Here is a 19,927-nt window from a genome sequence, read left to right as displayed (position 1 = left end):
TAACGGGTTGGGTGGATTCATAAATACATGAACCATACCATATGATAGGTGCAAGAACATATATTGGTCCACATATACTCACCTTTCATAATGGAAACTAGACAAGCAGAATGCATTTGCTCCTTTATATATGTGTTCCCTAAATTTTCGGATGAGGCACTTTTTGGTTGTTGAGCGTGCATCTTCATCTTTAAGTTTATCCAGATTTGTAAGCACCCCCATAACCTTTGGTATGCCCTGAACTTGTAAGAAGTGAAGGAACTCGAATGTTTCCTACAATCAACAAAAGCATGTTGCAGTACATATTGATTAGCTTCCATTAAAGTTCAAGAAACTTGAAACACATAAAAATTACACTGCACTGACGACTGTATGTACAGATTAAAGTTTCTGTAACAAACTAACTCAGAGAAGAATGAAATAAGGTTAACCAATACCACATTATTTTATAAAAAAAATGTATGCATGCACAAGTTAAATAATCTTATAAATTATGGAGACGTACAGGTAATGTATAAAAAGCTGTGTTACACCAAGACTTACCATTTAGGGACTAGGTTAGGAGTGCGACTTTGTGCACCCCTCTTAACCTCGGGTGCACGTCCCCCCTTTCCTACAGGCCATTCTTCCAACCCTGGTTATCTAAGTTGTTTATAATTTCTGATATTAAAACGACATCCACATTGGAAACTGGATAATCCGTATGAATAAAAAATTCATCGTCAAGCCAGACTTCTCCAGTTCTTCTTTCTTTATCACTTATTTTTTTGTTTCTCGAGGGAGTCTTCCCTATCATGTGTTAAGTTATATGAATATTGTCTATGAGTCGTTTCATGAGTCGCTCATGTTTAACGTTGTGTTAGATATGGGTACTACTACTCATACATAAAGGTCAGAACATAATCATCTGGTGGCGGAAATAAAGTAAACAGATTCTGATGATCAAGACGAAGGATTTATTGAACACCGAATTTCATGAGTTGCTATCATTAGGAATGATAAAAGTAGTAATACGGTGAGGAACTGAATTATCATGAAACACTACGAAACACAGAGTTATCATGAAATACTACGATTGTGAGTTTTGAACTTTTGATCGACTAAATAAATTTCATCCTTCTATAATTAGGGGTTAGGAAGACTACTGCAACTAAATATGGTGAATGGGAAAGTTTTCTCTAATATATATATGAGAGAAAATCAAGTGAGGGTTTCCAATGGGAGAATGGAACTTCAAACTCAAACATTTTTACATCATTGTTGTTGGACCGTCGTGAGGTTCTAACCTCTGTAGCTTATATATCACCAATCCCTAAACCCACTATAATATTAAAAACTTTGTGTAATGCAGATTTTGAACAATCAAAACGGCATAGTCCCTGCTGTCCGGCTTCTTCTTCCCTTATTTCTATCTAATTAGCAGTAATTCGAATGAATACAAACTTCAATTGGAAATCCACTATAGCAAATATGTAAAGCCCAACAGTGATAACTTTAATTGGCAAATCAACAATAACAATATAAGTTGGCAGTCCAAGTCTCAATCGAAGATTCATGGATATCATGGAGGATAGATAAAGCTAACTATGGAGCAGAAGATAGATAAAAGTACAGCAAAAGAGAGAGAAAAGGCGTGTTGTTCCGATAATTATTTCTCCAATTCCCAATGGATACTACTTATTTTTAAAACAAAAATTACTCCCTCGGTTCCGATTTTCTTGACTGGTGTGAATTCTAGATGCACACAATATGCTTGCAAGTATACAAGGTCAATATTTGTAATAAAAGAGTGAGTAGGGGTTTGTCCACAGGGAGAGGAGCATATGAGAAGTTTTCCTAACTAAGATGTGTAATAAGCTAAGGGCAGGCAAGGTTGCAGGCAGAGAAACAAGAACATAAAGTAAGGCAAAAGAGAAGCAGGTTAAGAACCAAAGCAAGGAAAGATAAGCAAGAACCAAAAATGCAGGGTAAGGCAACAAAGGAGCAGTTAAGAAAAAGCAACAAACTACCAAGGCTTGGCAGCCAAGGGCAAGAGGCAAGATTGTGCACTGCCTTCAGTGCACAGTAGCTACAAGATGCAGGAACATAAAAGGCATGAAAATAAAGCTGAAATGCAAAACACAGAACTTGAAAAGTGACTGAAATTAAGATTGATTAAAAGAGAAGTGGTGGGCAAGCCAAAGCATATGATCCACCTTGTATCCTAATCAAGTAACATGGTCTAGGTTAAGTTCTTTCCTAAGCATACAACTAGAAATGAGAGAACACCAACTTGCTTGCTAGGCTACCCCTAGCATTGGCTGTCTTTTGACAGTACAGCCAATCACAGGCTCTATAAGCATTGGCCTCTCTCAAATACACATTCACAACACAGCAGGGAAGAATTATCCTAGCTCAATCACACTTGACAGTGCACAGGCTTCACTGAGCCTTGGCCTGAAAGTGATTAGCTCATGCTAACCATGTTTAAAACAATCACATTCAACTATGTAAAAATTCAAGCACAAGTAGCATCATTTGAGATAACAAACACATAAGCAATATTCTACTGATAAGTATTGAAATTTGAAATTCAACAAAATTTTTCAATTCTCTACTGGCTAGTCCCGAGAGGTATAGTGTCTTCCTAATGCTTCCCCCAACACCAATTTATACCCATTACACAAAATTAGCTTTTCCCCCAATTTTCCCCAAAGTCAGTAAAATTAGGTTTTGCCAATTACCTACTGTTGATGAAATTCTCCTCCTCCATCTCGTCGACCCATCCTCTATTTCTCTTCCTGAGTCATCTCCCCCTCCAATTGCTGCCTAACATCAACTTATATCCTCAATTTCTCACCTAGGGTTTCAGTCGGCAGAGATGAGAAATTGAGGAGATTAGTTGATGTAAAACGTGATAGTGATGATGGGTATAGGTAGAGTGATTTGGGGAGAAAATAGTGGAGTGATTTGGGGGCGTCAGGGAGAGGTGGTGATGATGTGGTGCGGCAGGTGAGGAAGGTGGTTCTGCAGCAGGGTAATGGCGGAGAAGAAGGGTTCGATGGTTTGGGAGAGAAGGGTTTTGGTTAGGTGATGGTTCGGTCGCTAGGTGTGAGGCGGCTTCATCCAATTTTGATGTTCTGTGACGCTGAGCCGTGGGATAGGGAGATGAAAGATCAATCGGACGGTGAGATGAAGTGAAGCTTGTAGCGACCGCTGGATTTTTTTATACAACGAAGTTAACGGCTCTAGATGGGGTTAGGTGTTGTAGTGTAAGGCGGAGATATCAAACGTTGATGAACAGCAAGGGAGCGACGTTGGATTCAACTACCATCTAATCTGAAGGCTTGGAATTTCAGCGCTGTGGTGCTTGGCAGAGACTTCAGATTTTGATGCTCTATGAAGGAGCGACCATCGGATGCTTCTGGTAACTGATCTGACGGCTGAGAACGGAGGCGCTTTTGTGTGTAGAAAATGAGGTTGTGCGCACCATTCTTCGCGGCTTCCTTGCGTAATTTCTCCCGGCTTTTCACTACTTTTTCTGCTCTTTTCGCTCCGCGACTCATCCGAACTTTATTTTACCTAAAAATGCAAAATTAATTAATAAAAATATTTATTCTTGAAAACAATGAAAATACAGAATATGGGATAAAATGTAGAATTAATGCATAAAAGATGAGTTAAATTGCCAACAAAAAGGGATAAATATATACATATTTGGCACTCATCAAATACCCCCAAACCTGAATTTTACTTGTCCTCAAGTAAAACAAAACTAAGGAAATCCTAACTATACCACTGTCGCTGGTCTCTCGAATGCATTTAGCGTATGCACTAAGCCTTTTAAACCACTAAGTGTCCCTAGTGGACGAGTTGAAGTCTCGTGAAGGTTTGCAGACGTACCTACAAAGTTCTAGGTCAAAATATAAGCTCATATTCCATCAAACGTGACATGTGCAAAACAGTTTAAGCTCACAGCAAAATGGAGATGTCAATCTAGCTATCGAAGGCACAATCCTAGCACTGATAACAAAAAGACATGTGATAAGAGTGTAAAGTGTATCTACACATGTGTAAAGAAAGATCTGAAGTCATGACTACTAATCACCAAGAGATAGTTTCTCAGGCTAAGAACTGAGGTCGAAATCTAGCTAGCTGTCCGGACTTTACGAGAATTGTGAATGAGTTGGAGGTATTTCACAATTCTCGCGTTGTACATCAATGGCATACACCCTCCTTGCTTACAACACAAAACACAAAAGATGACTATTTACATGACTCTTATTTACATTGACTATCTCTTTTTATTTTTGGAACAAGAGATGATGGAATTGAAATACTTGATTTTTTTTTTTTTGTTTTTTTTTTTTTTTTTTTTTTTTTTTTTTTTTTTTTTTTTTTTTTTTTTTTGAATTATACATCGTTTTTTTTTTTTTTTTTTTTTTTTTTTTTTTTTTTTTTTTTTTTAACAGGAAACACTTTTGATACAAAAGGAAACAAAAGATTACATGACACTTTGCAAGAGGTAGCCCTTTTTGATGCACCCAGTTAAATTCGATGGTTGTCTTTCTTAATGTAACCTCCATCTTCTATCCCAACCAACCAAAGAACAAGCTAGTCCAGTTTCGTTCAGTATTCTAAAGTGATTGGCAATCGTAACTTCCTATCCAACACCTTGAAGATCGAGGCCATACATGTATTGGTAGATCGTGCGCGTGCAAATTTCTTATCACTATGTGAATTGTGCTAGAATCAGGGTGCCTAAATATCTAGACTAAGACTCCTAATAAAAATACATATTTGCACAAGAGTCAACATTTCAAGGTAAATGAGCTCCATTTTTATGATTTTTTCATTTTTTAATTTTTTTTTGAATTTTGATTTTTCAATTTTTTTTGGAATTTTTCAATTTTTTCAAAAAGAAGAAGGAGTTGTTTTCAATTATGGCAAATTATCATGGTATCTACTCTATACCCCCAAACCTAAACTAAACATTGTCCTCAATGTTTCAAAATATGGAAAGAATTATAAAACAATATATGAAGAGGAACATGCTGAGTAGAGTAAAAGGAGAGAGAATACCCGATTGTACGGTGGTAGCTCGATTAAAACTCCGTTATTTCAAGGCAAAAATCCATCATATTAGCAGTCACAATGGATGAGCACAAAATATATACAAAAGGAAATTTAACTAACACATTATCTACAAGAAAATTTGGTTTTGATGGGAAAACGAAAAATTTTGGTTTTTAGGGAAACATTTGGAAAACTTTTTGGTTATTTAGGGAAAGAGTGGACCAGTTTAGTCCACATAGACTGGGTCCTCCAGGTCGGTTGTTTCAATGTCGGGTGGAAATGGCTCAAGGAATGGCTTTAATCTCTGCCCGTTGACTTTGAAAACGTTCTTGTTGGAGACATCCTCCAGCTCTACAGCTCCATGAGGAAAAACTGTGCGTACTAGGTACGGACCCTTCCATCTGGAACGCAGTTTTCCTGGAAAAAGATGTAATCGGGAGTCATACAGCAAGACTTTCTGACCAGGAGTGAAGGATTTGCGCAGAATACGCTTGTCATGAAATATCTTCATCTTCTGCTTGTACAGCTTGGCACTGTCATAAGCCTCATTTCTCAACTCTTCCAACTCGTTGAGTTGAAGTTTCCTTTGAATTCCAGCTTCGTCCAGAGAAAGTTCAGCTCTTTGATTGCCCAGTAGGCACGATGTTCTAATTCCACAGGTAGATGGCACGGCTTTCCATACACTAGACGATAGGGGGACATGCCAATTGGTGTCTTATAAGCTGTTCTATAGGCCCAAAGCATCATTCAATCTCAATGACCAATCTTTCCTGGACGGGTTGACCGTCTTCTCCAGAATGTGCTTAATTTCCCTATTAGACACTTCCACTTGTCCACTAGTCTGAGGGTGGTACGGAGTAGCAACCTTGTGAGTTATGCCATACTTGCGTACTAAAGACTCAAAGTACTTGTTACGAAAATGTGAACCGCCGTCACTGATGATAGCTCTAGGGGTACCAAAACGTGAAAATATGTTCTCTTTAGAAATGAAAGTACCACCTTGTGGTCATTTGTTCTGGTTGCTATGGCTTCTACCCACTTAGAAACGTAATCAACTGCGACTAGGATGTAAGCTTGCTGTCAGACATGGGAAATGGACCCATGAAGTCTATCCCCCAAACATCAAAAATCTCCACAATCAAAATGGGGTTATAACCGGAAAAGCCATCTAGAAAACAGTAGTGACTGTGTCCAGACACACGTTCTAGCATTTGGTCAATGAAAGGGAGCGGGAAGTGATCCTTCCTTGTTACTGTGTTCAACTTCCTGTAGTCGATGCATACTCGCCATCCTGTGATTGTACGAGTAGGGACTAATTCATTCTTGTCGTTCTGAACAACAGTAATGCCTGACTTCTTAGGCACAACTTGAATGGGACTAACCCATTTGCTATCGGGAATTGGGTATATGATACCCGCATCAAGTAGTTTCAGGATCTCTCCTTTGACTACATCTCTCATGTTAGGATTAAGTCTCCTTTGCATTTCCCTCGATGGTTTGGCATTCTCTTCAAGGTTAATGTGGTGCATGCAAATGGTGGGACTAATTCCTTTGAGATCTGAGATGGTCCATCCTAAGGCCTCTTTGTGTTCCTTAAGTACTTCTAAAAGCTTACTTTCCTGTTCCGTGTCTAAACATGATGAAATAATGACAGGTAAAGTATCAGAAGAACCTAGGAATGCGTACTTCAACGTACTAGGCAATGTTTTCAATTCAAGCTTGGGTGGCTCAACAATGGATGGAATAAGCTTGGAATCAGAGAATAGGGTGGTTCCACTTCATATTTCCTTTCAGTGACGTCCATTTGAGGTACAGATTCGAGCAGAGATAGGACGTCACTACAGTATGCATCATCATAGAAATCAGGGTTAAAGTTCTCCATACATGCTTGAAAGGGGTCGACGGATAGAATGTTAGTCAACGAATCTTGCATTAATCCTTCAATCATATTAACTTCATGCACATCATCATCATCAAGATTCACAGGTTGTTGACTAATATCGAACACATTCAATTCTACCGTCATGTTACCAAAAGACAGTTTCAACACTCCATTCCGACATTGATGATCGCGTTGGACGTAGCCAAGAAAGGACGTCCTAAGATGACAGGAATGTGACAGTCTGGGTTTTGTACAGGTTGAGTGTCTAAGACAATGAAGTCTACGGGAAAATAGAATTTGTCAACCTTGATCAAAACATCTTCCACCACTCCACGAGGAATCTTGACAGATCGGTCTGCCAGTTGTAGAGTGATAGATGTTGGTTTCAACTCCCCAAGACCTAACTGCTCATAAACAGAATATGGCAGTAGGTTAACACTTGCACCTAGGTCTAATAACGCTTTATTGACCGTGTGTTCTCCTATAGTGCAAGAAATTGTGGACATCCTGGATCCCTAAACTTGGTGGAGTTTGTTCAGAATGATGGAACTCACCTGCTCAGCTAAGAAAGCACGTTTTTGCACATTGAGCTTGCGCTTTTGAGTACACAAGTCTTTGAGGAATTTGGCATAAGCAGGGATTTGCTTGATTGCTTCAAGAAAAGGAATGTTGATGTTGACTCTCTTGAACAGATCTAACATCTCATTGTAATGGGTACTTTTCTGTTGATAGATCAATCTTTTGAGGAAATGGAGCAACAGAAGATGAGTTGGCAAAGGGACATTCACAGCAGTAGAATTGTCAGATTTTCCAACTTGCTCAGATTCTTTGGTTTTCTGGGGTTGTGGAGACAACGTGGGATTTGTATCAGATCATTAGGTTCGCCCACGTTGTTCTCGATGACTTTACCACTTCGGAGGGTGGTAATGGCATGGATTTGATCAGGTGAGGTTTCAGTGCAGGATGTTGTGCCTGTTTGAAATATCCTCTTTGGATTTTGTTGGGGTTGGCTCGGAAGTTTACCCTTTTCTCTCTCACATATTTGATCCATCTTTTGATCTAGATTTTTCTGACTTTGCATCAAACTCTGGAACATTTCCTCTAAGGTGGATAATCTCTTGTCTGTATTGTGTTGAGGATATGATTGTTGTTGAGAGTTTGATTGTTGTTGAGGGTTTCTCGGGTGTTGATAACCTTGATTGTTCTGATATCCCTGATTGTTTGATAGCTCTGATTGTTGTTGACTGGGTTGAGATGGTCCTCCTTGAGTGGGCCCTTTTGACCATGAAAAGTTAGGGTGGTTTCTCCATCCTGGATTGTAGGTCTGAGAATAAGGGTTATGCTCTGGTTTTTGAAACATGGCATGTGCCTGTTCAAGCCTAGACTCCTGGATGCAAGCAAATCTGGACAATTTTGGAATTGATGGTTGGGGTCGTTACAAGCAGCACAAACAGATGAAGCGACATGTTCTCGGAGAGTAGTGGTGGAAGGTTTTGAATTTTTATGTAGTTCTAACTCTTCTAATCTCCTAACTATTGATGCCATGTTTGCTCTACCCTCAAAATCCGCTTCAATCCTAAAAGCCTTTGCTTCGGATGTAGTCTTTCTGGTTTCACGGATGGATTCCCACTGTTGCGTCTTTTCAGCTACTTCAATCAAGAAGTCCCAAGACGCGTCAGCAGTTTTATCTACGAATAGACCATTACACATCGACTCAACCGTTGTTCGGGTGGACACATCTAGACCTTCATACAAAATTTGCACAAGTCTCCATTTTTCAAAACCATGATGGGGACATTGGAGCAATAATTCATTGAATCTCTCCAGGTATCTAGCTAAGGTCTCACCTTCTAATTGCACAAAGCTATTCAGACTTTGACGAATTGTCGCAGTCTTGTGGTTCGGGAAAAACTTTTTGAAAAACTCCTTTATGAGGTCATCCCATGTCATGATGGATTGAGGCTGTAAAGCATAGAGCCAGGCCTTTGCCTTATCTTTCAGGGAAAAAGGAAAAAGCCTTAACTTCAGGGTTTCGTCGGTCATTTGAGTGAAACGCAGAGTTCCACAAATTTCCTCGAATTCTCTCACGTGGTGGTACGGGTTTTCATTCTCAACACCTCTAAAAAGGGAAGCATCTGTATTGTGCTAGATTTCAGCTCATAATGGCCATTAGCCTCGGGCAGCAAATACAAGAAGGTTGACTGGCTCTAGTTGGGTACATATAATCCTTGAGGGTACGTGGTTCTCCCATTGTTTCTGGTTGATCTGGACTGTCTCCCTCAGAACTTAGAATTTCGATAGGTTCGTCTGGGTTAATTCTAACAAGTCTGTTTGTCTGGTCTCTATAGGTCACAATCATGTCCTAGTAGGTACCTTAACTAACATGTTGGTCAGACAGAGCAATCGGAAACAATTTGGCCCAAGGGTTATGAAGATTTGGTTTTTGAATGGGTTTTGGTTTAAAGAAGGGATTAAAAATTTTGGGTTTTTGAAAATTTTTGAACTAAACCTAGCATAAATTATCACAACTCATAAAAGAAAATAAAAACAATAATAATAATTAAAACAAACCCATAAAAGAAAAAAGAAAAATAAAAGAAAAAAAGAAAACAAAAAGAAAATAAAAAATTATTACAATCCCAAATAAAAAAAAGAAAAAGAAAATAAAAATTATTACAATCCCAAAATAAATAATTAAATAAATTATTACAAGCCCAAATTTGAATTTAAATGAGGCCCAAGTGGGTTAACTCATGGGTTAGGCTTACTTGTTTTTGGAGGGAAGCCCAAAAATAGGCTTTTAGTCCCCTTTTAGTTGCAAGGCCCAGTTGGGCTTTAGGATCGTCCTAGCAGCTCAGCTCACGCCCAAGCCCAGCAGCAGCAGGTGGAGCAGAGCCCAGCAGCAGCAGCAGCAACGGAGCCCAGAGCAAAGTTGCAAGCCCAAGAGCAGAAGTTGCAAGCCCAGCAGAAGTTGAGGTTACTGAGCCCAGCTCAGTTGGTTCAAGCCCAGTTCAGAGATTGTTGCACAAGCCCAGCAGAAGAGGTTGGCAGCAGGCCTGGCAGCATCAGTTGGCAGCAAGTTGGATCAGAAGCAACAGCAGCAGCAGCAGCTAGGCAGCTTCAGTTGGCAGCAAGCTTGGCAACAGCAACAGCTTGGCAGCAGCAGCTTCACTTGGCAGCAGCAGTTGCTTTGGTTCACCAGCAGCAACAGCAGCAACAGCAGCAGCAGACTTTGGCTTGGCAGCAACAGCACAGCACAGCACAGCAGCAACAGCAGCAGCAGCAGCAGCAGCAGCAGCAACAGCAGCAGCAGGCTTTGCAGCAACAACAAATAATGCACAGCTCCAGCAGCAGTTAGCAAGTGAACAAGATAGCAATGAACACACACAACTATGCAAGCACAACAAGGCCACAACAGCTATGAAAACTTCAAAAATATGGCAGCCAGCTCCCCGGCAGCGGCGCCAAAAACTTGGTGTGAATTCTAGATGCACACAATATGCTTGCAAGTATACAAGGTCAATATTTGTAATAAAAGAGTGAGTAGGGGTTTGTCCACAGGGAGAGGAGCATATGAGAAGTTTTCCTAACTAAGATGTGTAATAAGCTAAGGGCAGGCAAGGTTGCAGGCAGAGAAACAAGAACATAAAGTAAGGCAAAAGAGAAGCAGGTTAAGAACCAAAGCAAGGAAAGATAAGCAAGAACCAAAAATGCAGGGTAAGGCAACAAAGGAGCAGTTAAGAAAAGCAACAAACTACCAAGGCTTGGCAGCCAAGGGCAAGAGGCAAGATTGTGCACTGCCTTCAGTGCACAGTAGCTACAAGATGCAGGAACATAAAAGGCATGAAAATAAAGCTGAAATGCAAAAACACAGAACTTGAAAAAGTGACTGAAATTAAGATTGATTAAAAGAGAAGTGGTGGGCAAGCCAAAGCATATGATCCACCTTGTATCCTAATCAAGTAACATGGTCTAGGTTAAGTTCTTTCCTAAGCATACAACTAGAAATGAGAGAACACCAACTTGCTTGCTAGGCTACCCCTAGCATTGGCTGTCTTTTGACAGTACAGCCAATCACAGGCTCTATAAGCATTGGCCTCTCTCAAATACACATTCACAACACAGCAGGGAAGAATTATCCTAGCTCAATCACACTTGACAGTGCACAAGGCTTCACTGAGCCTTGGCCTGAAAGTGATTAGCTCATGCTAACCATGTTTAAAACAATCACATTCAACATATGTAAAAATTCAAGCACAAGTAGCATCATTTGAGATAACAAAACACATAAGCAATATTCTACTGATAAGTATTGAAATTTGAAATTCAACAAATTTTGTTCAATTCTCTACTGGCTAGTCCAGAGAGGTAAATAGTGTCTTCCTAATGCTTCCCCCAACACCAATTTATACCCATTACACAAAATTAGCTTTTCCCCCAATTTTCCCCAAAGTCAGTAAAATTAGGTTTTGCCAATTACCTACTGTTGATGAAATTCTCGCTCCATCTCGTCGACCCATCCTTCTATTTCTTCCTGAGTCATCTCCCCTCCAATTGCTGCTCTAACATCAACTTATATCCTCAATTTCTCACCTAGGGTTTCAGTCGGCAGAGATGAGAAATTGAGGAGATTAGTTGATGTATAACGTGATAGTGATGATGGGTATAGGTAGAGTGATTTGGGGAGAAAATAGTGGAGTGATTTGGGGGCGTCAGGGAGAGGTGGTGATGATGGTGGTGCGGCAGGTGAGGAAGGTGGTTCTGCAGCAGGGTAATGGCGGAGAAGAAAGGGTTCGATGGTTTGGGAGAGAAGGGTGTTTGGTTAGGTGGATGGGTTCGGTCGCTAGGGTGTGAGGCGGCTTCATCCAATTTTGATGTTCTGTGACGCTGAGCCGTGGGATAGGGAGATGAAAGATCAATCGGACGGTGAGATGAAGTGAAGCTTGTAGCGACCGCTGGATTTTTTTATACAACGAAGTTAACGGCTCTAGATGGGGTTAGGTGTTGTAGTGTAAGGCGGAGATATCAAACGTTGATGAACAGCAAGGGAGCGACGTTGGATTCAACTACCATCTAATCTGAAGGCTTGGAATTTCAGCGCTGTGGTGCTTGGCAGAGACTTCAGATTTTGATGCTCTATGAAGGAGCGACCATCGGATGCTTCTGGTAACTGATCTGACGGCTGAGAACGGAGGCGCTTTTGTGTGTAGAAAATGAGGTTGTGCGCACCATTCTTCGCGGCTTCCTTGCGTAATTTCTCCCGGCTTTTCACTACTTTTCTGCTCTTTTCGCTCCGCGACTCATCCGAACTTTATTTATTACCTAAAAATGCAAAATTAATTAATAAAAATATTTATTCTTGAAAACAATGAAAATACAGAATATGGGGTAAAATGTAGAATTAATGCATAAAAGATGAGTTAAATTGCCAACAAAAAGGGATAAATATATACATTATTTCGCACTCATCATTGACGTCGTAGAGTTTTTCACGGATATTAAGAAATATCAGAGAGAGTAAAATCTTTTCTATAATATCCATATTAATTCCTACTTAAAGAATTAAATGACCTAGTTTTGTGTTTCTAGATTGTAGAGAAAGTTGTCGATCCAGTAACAATTAATTGGGATGAACTCGACGAAGAGATGATGAGTAAAGAAGTAAACAAGATTGGGTATATATCCTTCATGGGGTATATTTCAAAATTAGAGTAGTTATTTTTGTGCTGATTCCCATGAGAATTAATTCTCTGGTGTGATTCCAAAGTAGGGTAGATTAGTGAAAATTGAAGAAAAAAAGCTAGAACTATCGTCTAATTTGGAATACAAAAAAACCCCTAAAACATCAAGTAAATCGGAACGAGGGAGTATAAAATAAGCAGACAACTACGGTTTAGCTATAAACCAATAATAACGGGAGGAATGTGCACCTCCGGTTTAGAGGTGGTGCACAAAGTCGGACTCCTAAGTTAGGGACTCTCGGATTCAGAAATTCAGAAGCAGTAACTTACCCAGCCGAATCTCCACTTTTTCCGATATCACAAGTGTGGATTATGATTTGTAAAATACAAAGAAGATATATATGATTATTAAATTACAAAAGAACATTCTGAACATTTTACTGTGACTTACCATTTCAAACCCATATTTTGCATCAACGAGCAACATCACTGCGTCTGCATATTTTGCAGCATCAATCATGCCATTCATATTATTGGGACACTCCACAAACTGTATCCGTCTCCGGTTACCTAGAAATCGAATCAATGAGATAGATTACTCGATGTCTACCACTGGTACTACGTTGAGAAAGAAAAAAAAAACAAGTGAAGGCTAAATATACCTGATCCTGTTATAATGGTCTTTCCTACGTTGGTATGATTTTTTGAAGTATAATAGTTGATTAGAGAATCAATCAACAAAGATTTCCCAACCTAGAACACAAAAACGAACCCAAATGGTCTTTAATGTCCGAATTACCACTACAGACTTGATATGAAAAAGACTTATCTTGCTGTAAAGAAACAGTAATTACTATTACCTTGGGAGGTCCATGGACTACAATAACATACGGAGCTATGCTTGGATCTTTCTTGAGTCCGTTATTGTTGGTTTCCCCATTTAAAACCCTAAAAAAAAATAAAAAAATCCGATTATCTCTATATTCAAGAAATTTGCAGACGAAAAACCCAAAAAACAAAAATCAGAAAGAGACAGAGGAATCACGTTTCTTCACTGTCTCCAGAAGTTGTACAAGAAGTAACATCCTCATTGTTTAGTTTCTGACCCTCTATCAAAGGAATCAGCAAATAATTACCCATAAAATCAAAGTTACAAACAAAATTTAGCTTTCTAATCAATGAAATATAGACATGGTTTAGAGTTTGAAGATTTACTTTCATTTCTCTCTGCTCTTCTCTTCTTAGAACCTTTAGACATCTTGACCTGACTTCTCTCTGTAACTTACACTCTGTGAATGTGAAGGAATCTGAAGAAACCTCGCTCAATGGAAGCAGCTTCCTTCTCTCTCACAATCAGTCGTAGTAACTCTGTGAATGTGAAGGAATCCGAAGAAACCTCGCTCAATGGAAGCAGCTTCCTTCTCTCTCACAAGCAGTCGTAGTACGATAGTCGGGGTTTCTTTGTTCGACTGGGGAATGGGTCCGGCCGGGTCCCTGGACTTTGGATGTTTTTACTCTTTCCTACTTAGCCCTCCCGATGTTTCCTCAATTGTATGGCACACTGGGTTATGTCACTGACACTTCAATAAAACAAAACTATTAACTAAGGCAAGTGTAAGAGGTAATAACATAGTGTAGGAAGTAATAACATAGTGTACTCTTGGAGCATGGATCGTCATGGGACTTAAGATTTCCATACTAATCGTGAAAAAAATATTATAAAAAATCATGATGATTTAAATATAGAAGGTCTTGACAAGTCTTCTAATTGACAAAAGGCAGTGCTCCTGTTTGCGTCTGCAAGTTGCTCTTTGTTTTTTAGGTTTCACAAGTTGTGTCTTCTTCTGTTGATACTCTTTGTTTTCCTAGATTGTTCTTTACTTTTTTTATGGGGCTTTTTCGCTATTTGTATTTCGTATTCGCCCACACACGGCTTGTGTGCCTTTTAATCTATTCTCTTTGATCGATAACAATAAAATAAAAATAACATAGTGTATTGTAAGTGTGTGGGAGTATTGGCTAGTGTGTGCAACACACGTGAACAATGTAAGAGAGAATGAGAGATCGAGTCTGAGCTATATAAAGCCTGTCATTTGTCTGTATCAAATAATCTTAATCGAAATTAAGATCATACACAATCAAATAAACAAATGGTACAAAATGAAACTTAACATGCAAAAGTATGAGCAAATGTGATTGGGAGAATGTTTAATCGGATATGCACTTGTGAACAAAATAGACAGAAAGACAGAACTTGGTTTTGTTAGGTTTAGAACTAGGAGAAGAGAAGAAGTACTGAACGGGAATAGTATTATTATTAAGAGAAGTCGATAGTCATACATCAAGACCGAACTGTGTATATATACACGACAGGGTTTAAGATACAAACAATTCCTAGTTTACAGGATTTCCTAAGATACAAGAAATCTATTGAAAGGAAACTACAAGTTATACATAACAAGTACTTGTATATCACGTTAACTCAATACCCTCCCGCAAGCGTAACGGGTCATCACTAACCGTGAGCTTGGATCGTAAAAGAGCAAAACGATCTTTAGGAAGTGGTTTGGTGAAGATATCGGCAATTTGATCTTTGGAAGAAATGAATCGAATATCTAGGCTTAGAGGAAACTTGATCCCGAACAAAATGATAATCGATCTCGATATGCTTAGTACGTGCATGGAAAACTGGATTCACTGTAAGATAGGTAGCACCAAGAAGAAAGAAGGGCGACATCGTGTTAACCAGACGATCAAGACTCGACCTCGGGTGAAGAACTATCAAAAACCAAGACTCTATCGGTCAAACCAGAAAGTCGGGCGAGCAGTGCAAGTTCGATAGGGAACAACTAAAATTGATGTAATGTGACCAACATTGTAATTTTGTTGTATGTCGACCTTGGCCTATAAATACAAGGGCTGGTCGAGAGAGAGAGGGAGGTTGAAAGAGAGAGAAACGAGACACTACATTCGAGAGTTTGAGAGTTACACCATTTGAGAAGGAGAGAACACCTTGTAATCAAAGAAAAGAAATAATAACATTCATCCTTTCACCCCGTGGATGTAGAAAATCATACCGAACCACGTATATCTTTGTGTCTATGTTTGTTGTGCATCTTTACTTAGTTTTAATTCATCTTTTATACCATTGGATGTAGTGTGTGGTTTTATGCCACTACAATCATCAACAACAATTCAAAATCAATCATCATCAATAACCCTTCCATCAGTCAAACCTAAAAAAGAAAAACAAACTCAATTCTCTAATTCTAATTAACGACCCAAAATCAATCTATTGCAAATGAGATCGAAGTTTGTTATTTTTTCTCAATAAAGGTCGAAAAAAATTGATTCCAGAACCAGTTACGGTTGGCTTTTTGGTTTTCAGAAACCAATCGTAACTCGTTACAGTTGGAATTAGTGAGTTACGGCTGGTTTCGAAAAACCAAAAATATGAGTTGCGGTTGGTTTTTTGGTTTTCAAAAGCCAACCGTAACTCGTTACAGTTGGATTTTAGTGAGTTACGGTTGGATTTAATGAGTTGCGGTTGGTTTCAACAAAAACAAAAACATGAATTACAGTTGGTTTCAGTGAGTTACGATTGGCTTTACTGAGCTGCGGTTGGCTTTGAAAAAAAATCGTAACTTTTTTTTACGATTGGGCTCGTCAAACTAAATTTTCAGCCGTAACTATATAAGGATTGATTAGTCATTACTAAAAAAAATTGATAAGAGGCTTTTGAAATTATCATCTAATAACAAATTTTGTCTTATTATAACAACCCGTCTAATGGATTTCACAGCCCCTGTAATAAGCAGGGCTTAATTGGGGGCCCCAAGAAATAATTAGGGGCCTCAAAAAATTTATTCCCACCCAAAAAAAAATCTATTTCCACCCCAAAATATAGTGAAAATACTGTTTTACCCTTCACTAAACCTAAAACTTAAAATTCTATTAACGCTTAACTCTAAACCCCAACTCATTTTCATTTTTAAACCTATAAAAAAAATCAGTCCCCTCCTCCCCTCCCTCTCGACTCTCAATCACAACTGAAAAATAAGAGTCGTCTACCTCATAGTTGTATACCCTAACGATTTTTCATATGCATGTTATTTATATGAAAAATCGTTGATGTCTAGAATGTAGGAGATAACGACCATTTTTCTGGGTTTTGACGACCCCTTTTTATACACTAACGACTCTTGATGACCAAAAACATATCTCTGTCCAAAAAGATGGAAGGATCGTCATTGTTTATTGGAGAATCGTCATGATATTGAAGTGTTTCAAAAACGACCCACAAAACGACACTCATAATTCTTCATTGTTTCTTGACGATTCTAAACAGTCGTTAATGCTTATAAAAGAGTCGTTATCCTCTTCTAAGATTCGAAGATACATTAGAGGGTCGTCAACGACCCTCATGAGTCGTATTTGTTGATTGACGACCCGAAACAGTCGTTAATATATAAAAGAGTCGTTATCTTTTCTAATGTATTTCCACCATTAATGGCTCTTCAAAGAAGAAGAAGATAACGACTCTTTTGTAATCATTAACGACTGTTCAGCGTCGTCAAGCAATAATGACGAATTATAAGGGTCGTTTTTAAAACTTAACGACTGTTAAGAGTCGTTATTGAAATACTTCACTATCCTAACGACTTTTCATGCGGATCCGGGCAAAAAAAAATATGAAAAATCGCAAACAAAAATTTTGAAAAAAAAAAGGCTAAAATCAATTAAGTGAGATTAACACTAATTAAATAAAATTATCACTAATTAAATAAAGATAGATTAGTATTTTTTAAAAAAATTGGATAAGAGATGACTCAAATTAGATTTTAATGATTTCTTTTGTCTTATAGTGTGAGGCTCCTAATTATTTTTCGGGACCCAATTAAGCTTTGATAATAAGATGTCAAAACACTCGTATGTTTCATTCACAGTGTTTTTGAATATTTTGAGGCGCCTAAAACGTACGCTTTTATTATGCTGCTGGTACCCAAACGGCTGGTGTTAGTGTGATTTGCAGGTTTCCTTAGTAGTTTTTTATGGACATAAAACATACTAAACAATCTGCATAATTGAATTGAATTTTCTCCATTTATTTCTATAACGAACCAAGCTTAAATCTTAGTCGATAGAAATTATCTTTGAGACTAGTTACTGTGCAGGATCTAGGAGTTCTTACATGATCATGTGATTCGTTAGTTGAACAACTGTGTTGTGTAAACATTTTTCTTAATTAGCATGAAGGGTTTGCGCAGATACATGTTTTTCAAATTCATTGATACTTACACAAACATTTTTAGTTCCTAGGAGTAGTTGTTTTTGTTAGGTTTTGTTCCGTTAAGTTCCGGAATCTTCCGGAACGGGTCAGAAACATTACTTGGGCTGTTTCCCAAGTTATGTGGTTTCCTAGTTGATCAGTCATTTATCTAATTTAAGTAGAAAGCTAACCTAGGAAGTTCTTAGGGACAAGTTTGTGTGATCTAAAAGGACCTATAGGGCTAGATTATAGATATCTTCTTCTTAGAGAGTCTACAAATGTCTGTTTGTGAGAGAATAAAGAGCAGCTAGGGTTCTTATTGTTAGGGAACTTTGAGTGACTAGTTCTTGTGAGGTAAACACTATTGTAAGAGTTTTTCCAAAGAATTAGTGAAATCTTTTTTTGTCGAATTGTTTCTTGTTTCTTCTTAGTTCTCTACATTGTTATTAGATCGTTAGAACATCTTACTCGAGACGAACGTATAGTAGTTTTTCTATCTTAAGGAAATCTCTAATGGATTCTACAATTGGTGCGGTGAGCGTGGATAGTCGAGAAGGAGTTGATGCGATGGAAAAGTACGGAGAATTGAGTTTTATTGTATGGAAAGGTTTGATGGGAATTTTGATTTCAGTCTTTGGCAGATGAATATGAAATATTATCTTGTCGTGCTAGATTTGAATGACGCCCTTAAAGGTCCAACGATGAAGCAACAGAAAAAGAGAGATTCGAATGAGATGGAGATGATAGAATATATTAATGATGCATGTAAAAATATGGATAAGAAGTGTTTATCGGATATTTGGCTTCATCTCGCTAGAAAGGTGCAAGGTCATGTTGCAATCAAGGATGCTACATCAGCAAAAAAACTATGGGACTCTCTTGAAGTTTATTCATGGTTAAAACAATGACTATAAGATCTTTATTAAGGGTCTTTTACATGATATGATGATGGAAGAGAATACTCCGGTGATGGATCATATTTCTGCATCTGATTCATTAATATCGAAGCTTGAAGCTGTTGGTGACAATTTGAATGATCAAGACAAAGCTCTACAGCTGATCTAGACGCTTCCAGAATCTATAAGACATTGTCACAGAATTTTATGAGTCGATCGTCGTTTACTATATTAGAAGTCTGCAATGCTTAGCTGCGGAGGAGATGATGTGAAAGAGAGATCGGTTTAGTAATATTTCTGAAGATGCGTTTTTAGCTGATGGGAAGAGAGTTGGTAGCAACAAAGGAAAACGAACAGTTTTCAGAGGTGATTGCTAAAAGTGTGGTCAGCTAGGGCATTGTGCTAGAGATTTTCCTAGGAAAAGGAAAGTTTTGGGAAAGTTTCGGCTAACTTTCTTAAAGATACTGCAGTCTGAGCGATGCTATCGGAAGATTGTAATCGTGATGAGGTCCTACTGACGCCTGCAAATCTTAAAAGTCAGGGAGGATGGGTATTAGACTATGGTGTCGTTGTGCATGTTTGCAATAATCGTTCATTATACAACAATTATGAAGATTGCAGCGGGTTTGTCTACATGGGGAATGACTCTAGATTGTTGGTTCATGGAGTCGGTGAAGTTCGCCTAAATTTGTTTGATGTCTTAGTTTAAAGAATCAAAAATGATAGACATGTGCCGGAGATGAAGTGAAATCCAATTAGTTTACCTAGATTAGAATCACTTGGAATGAGATACTCTACTAAAGATGAAGTAATGAGTGTATATCATGGCGATAATATAATCTTAATGGCAAGACGGTACAAGGGTGTACTGATTACAGGAAGAGTTGTTTGTGGTGGTGCTAGAAGTTTAAGAAACATCTGTTTCGGTGGTGCTGATGCAACAAGGAGGAGGTTAGGCTTAGGTGGTGCTTCTAGACGAAAGTTTCAACGAAAAGTGTCTGTGACCATGTCCTCTTTGGACATGGCTTAATTATCAACCTAGATAATTGACGACCCTTATGGGAGGGAGGCCCTTGAATAAGGGTGAGATAAAAGAAGATTTTCGTACGTCAAAGTGAAAAAGTAAAAAGACAGCTGCTGTTTT

The 19,927-nt window shown here is 38.5% G+C and overlaps 1 long non-coding RNA gene across 2 annotated transcripts; it reads right to left on the bottom strand.

Annotated features, from left to right (window-relative positions):
- Window positions 1-13: 13 nt before the first annotated feature.
- LOC113361263 lies at window positions 14-14,033 on the bottom strand. 2 transcript variants are annotated; one of them, XR_003365040.1, is made up of 5 exons: window positions 13,834-14,033; window positions 13,479-13,566; window positions 13,281-13,371; window positions 13,070-13,188; window positions 14-273 (listed from the first exon to the last, which is right to left on the bottom strand). It is a non-coding gene; the product is annotated as an uncharacterized LOC113361263 (long non-coding RNA). The 2 variants fall into 2 exon arrangements; XR_003365041.1 differs by lacking the exon at window positions 13,834-14,033 and adding an exon at window positions 13,664-13,721.
- Window positions 14,034-19,927: the final 5,894 nt, after the last annotated feature.

Source organism: Papaver somniferum, chromosome 3 (assembly GCF_003573695.1).
Source record: "Papaver somniferum cultivar HN1 chromosome 3, ASM357369v1, whole genome shotgun sequence".
NCBI lineage: Eukaryota > Viridiplantae > Streptophyta > Magnoliopsida > Ranunculales > Papaveraceae > Papaver > Papaver somniferum.
This window is presented reverse-complemented; position numbering and strand designations above follow the sequence as displayed.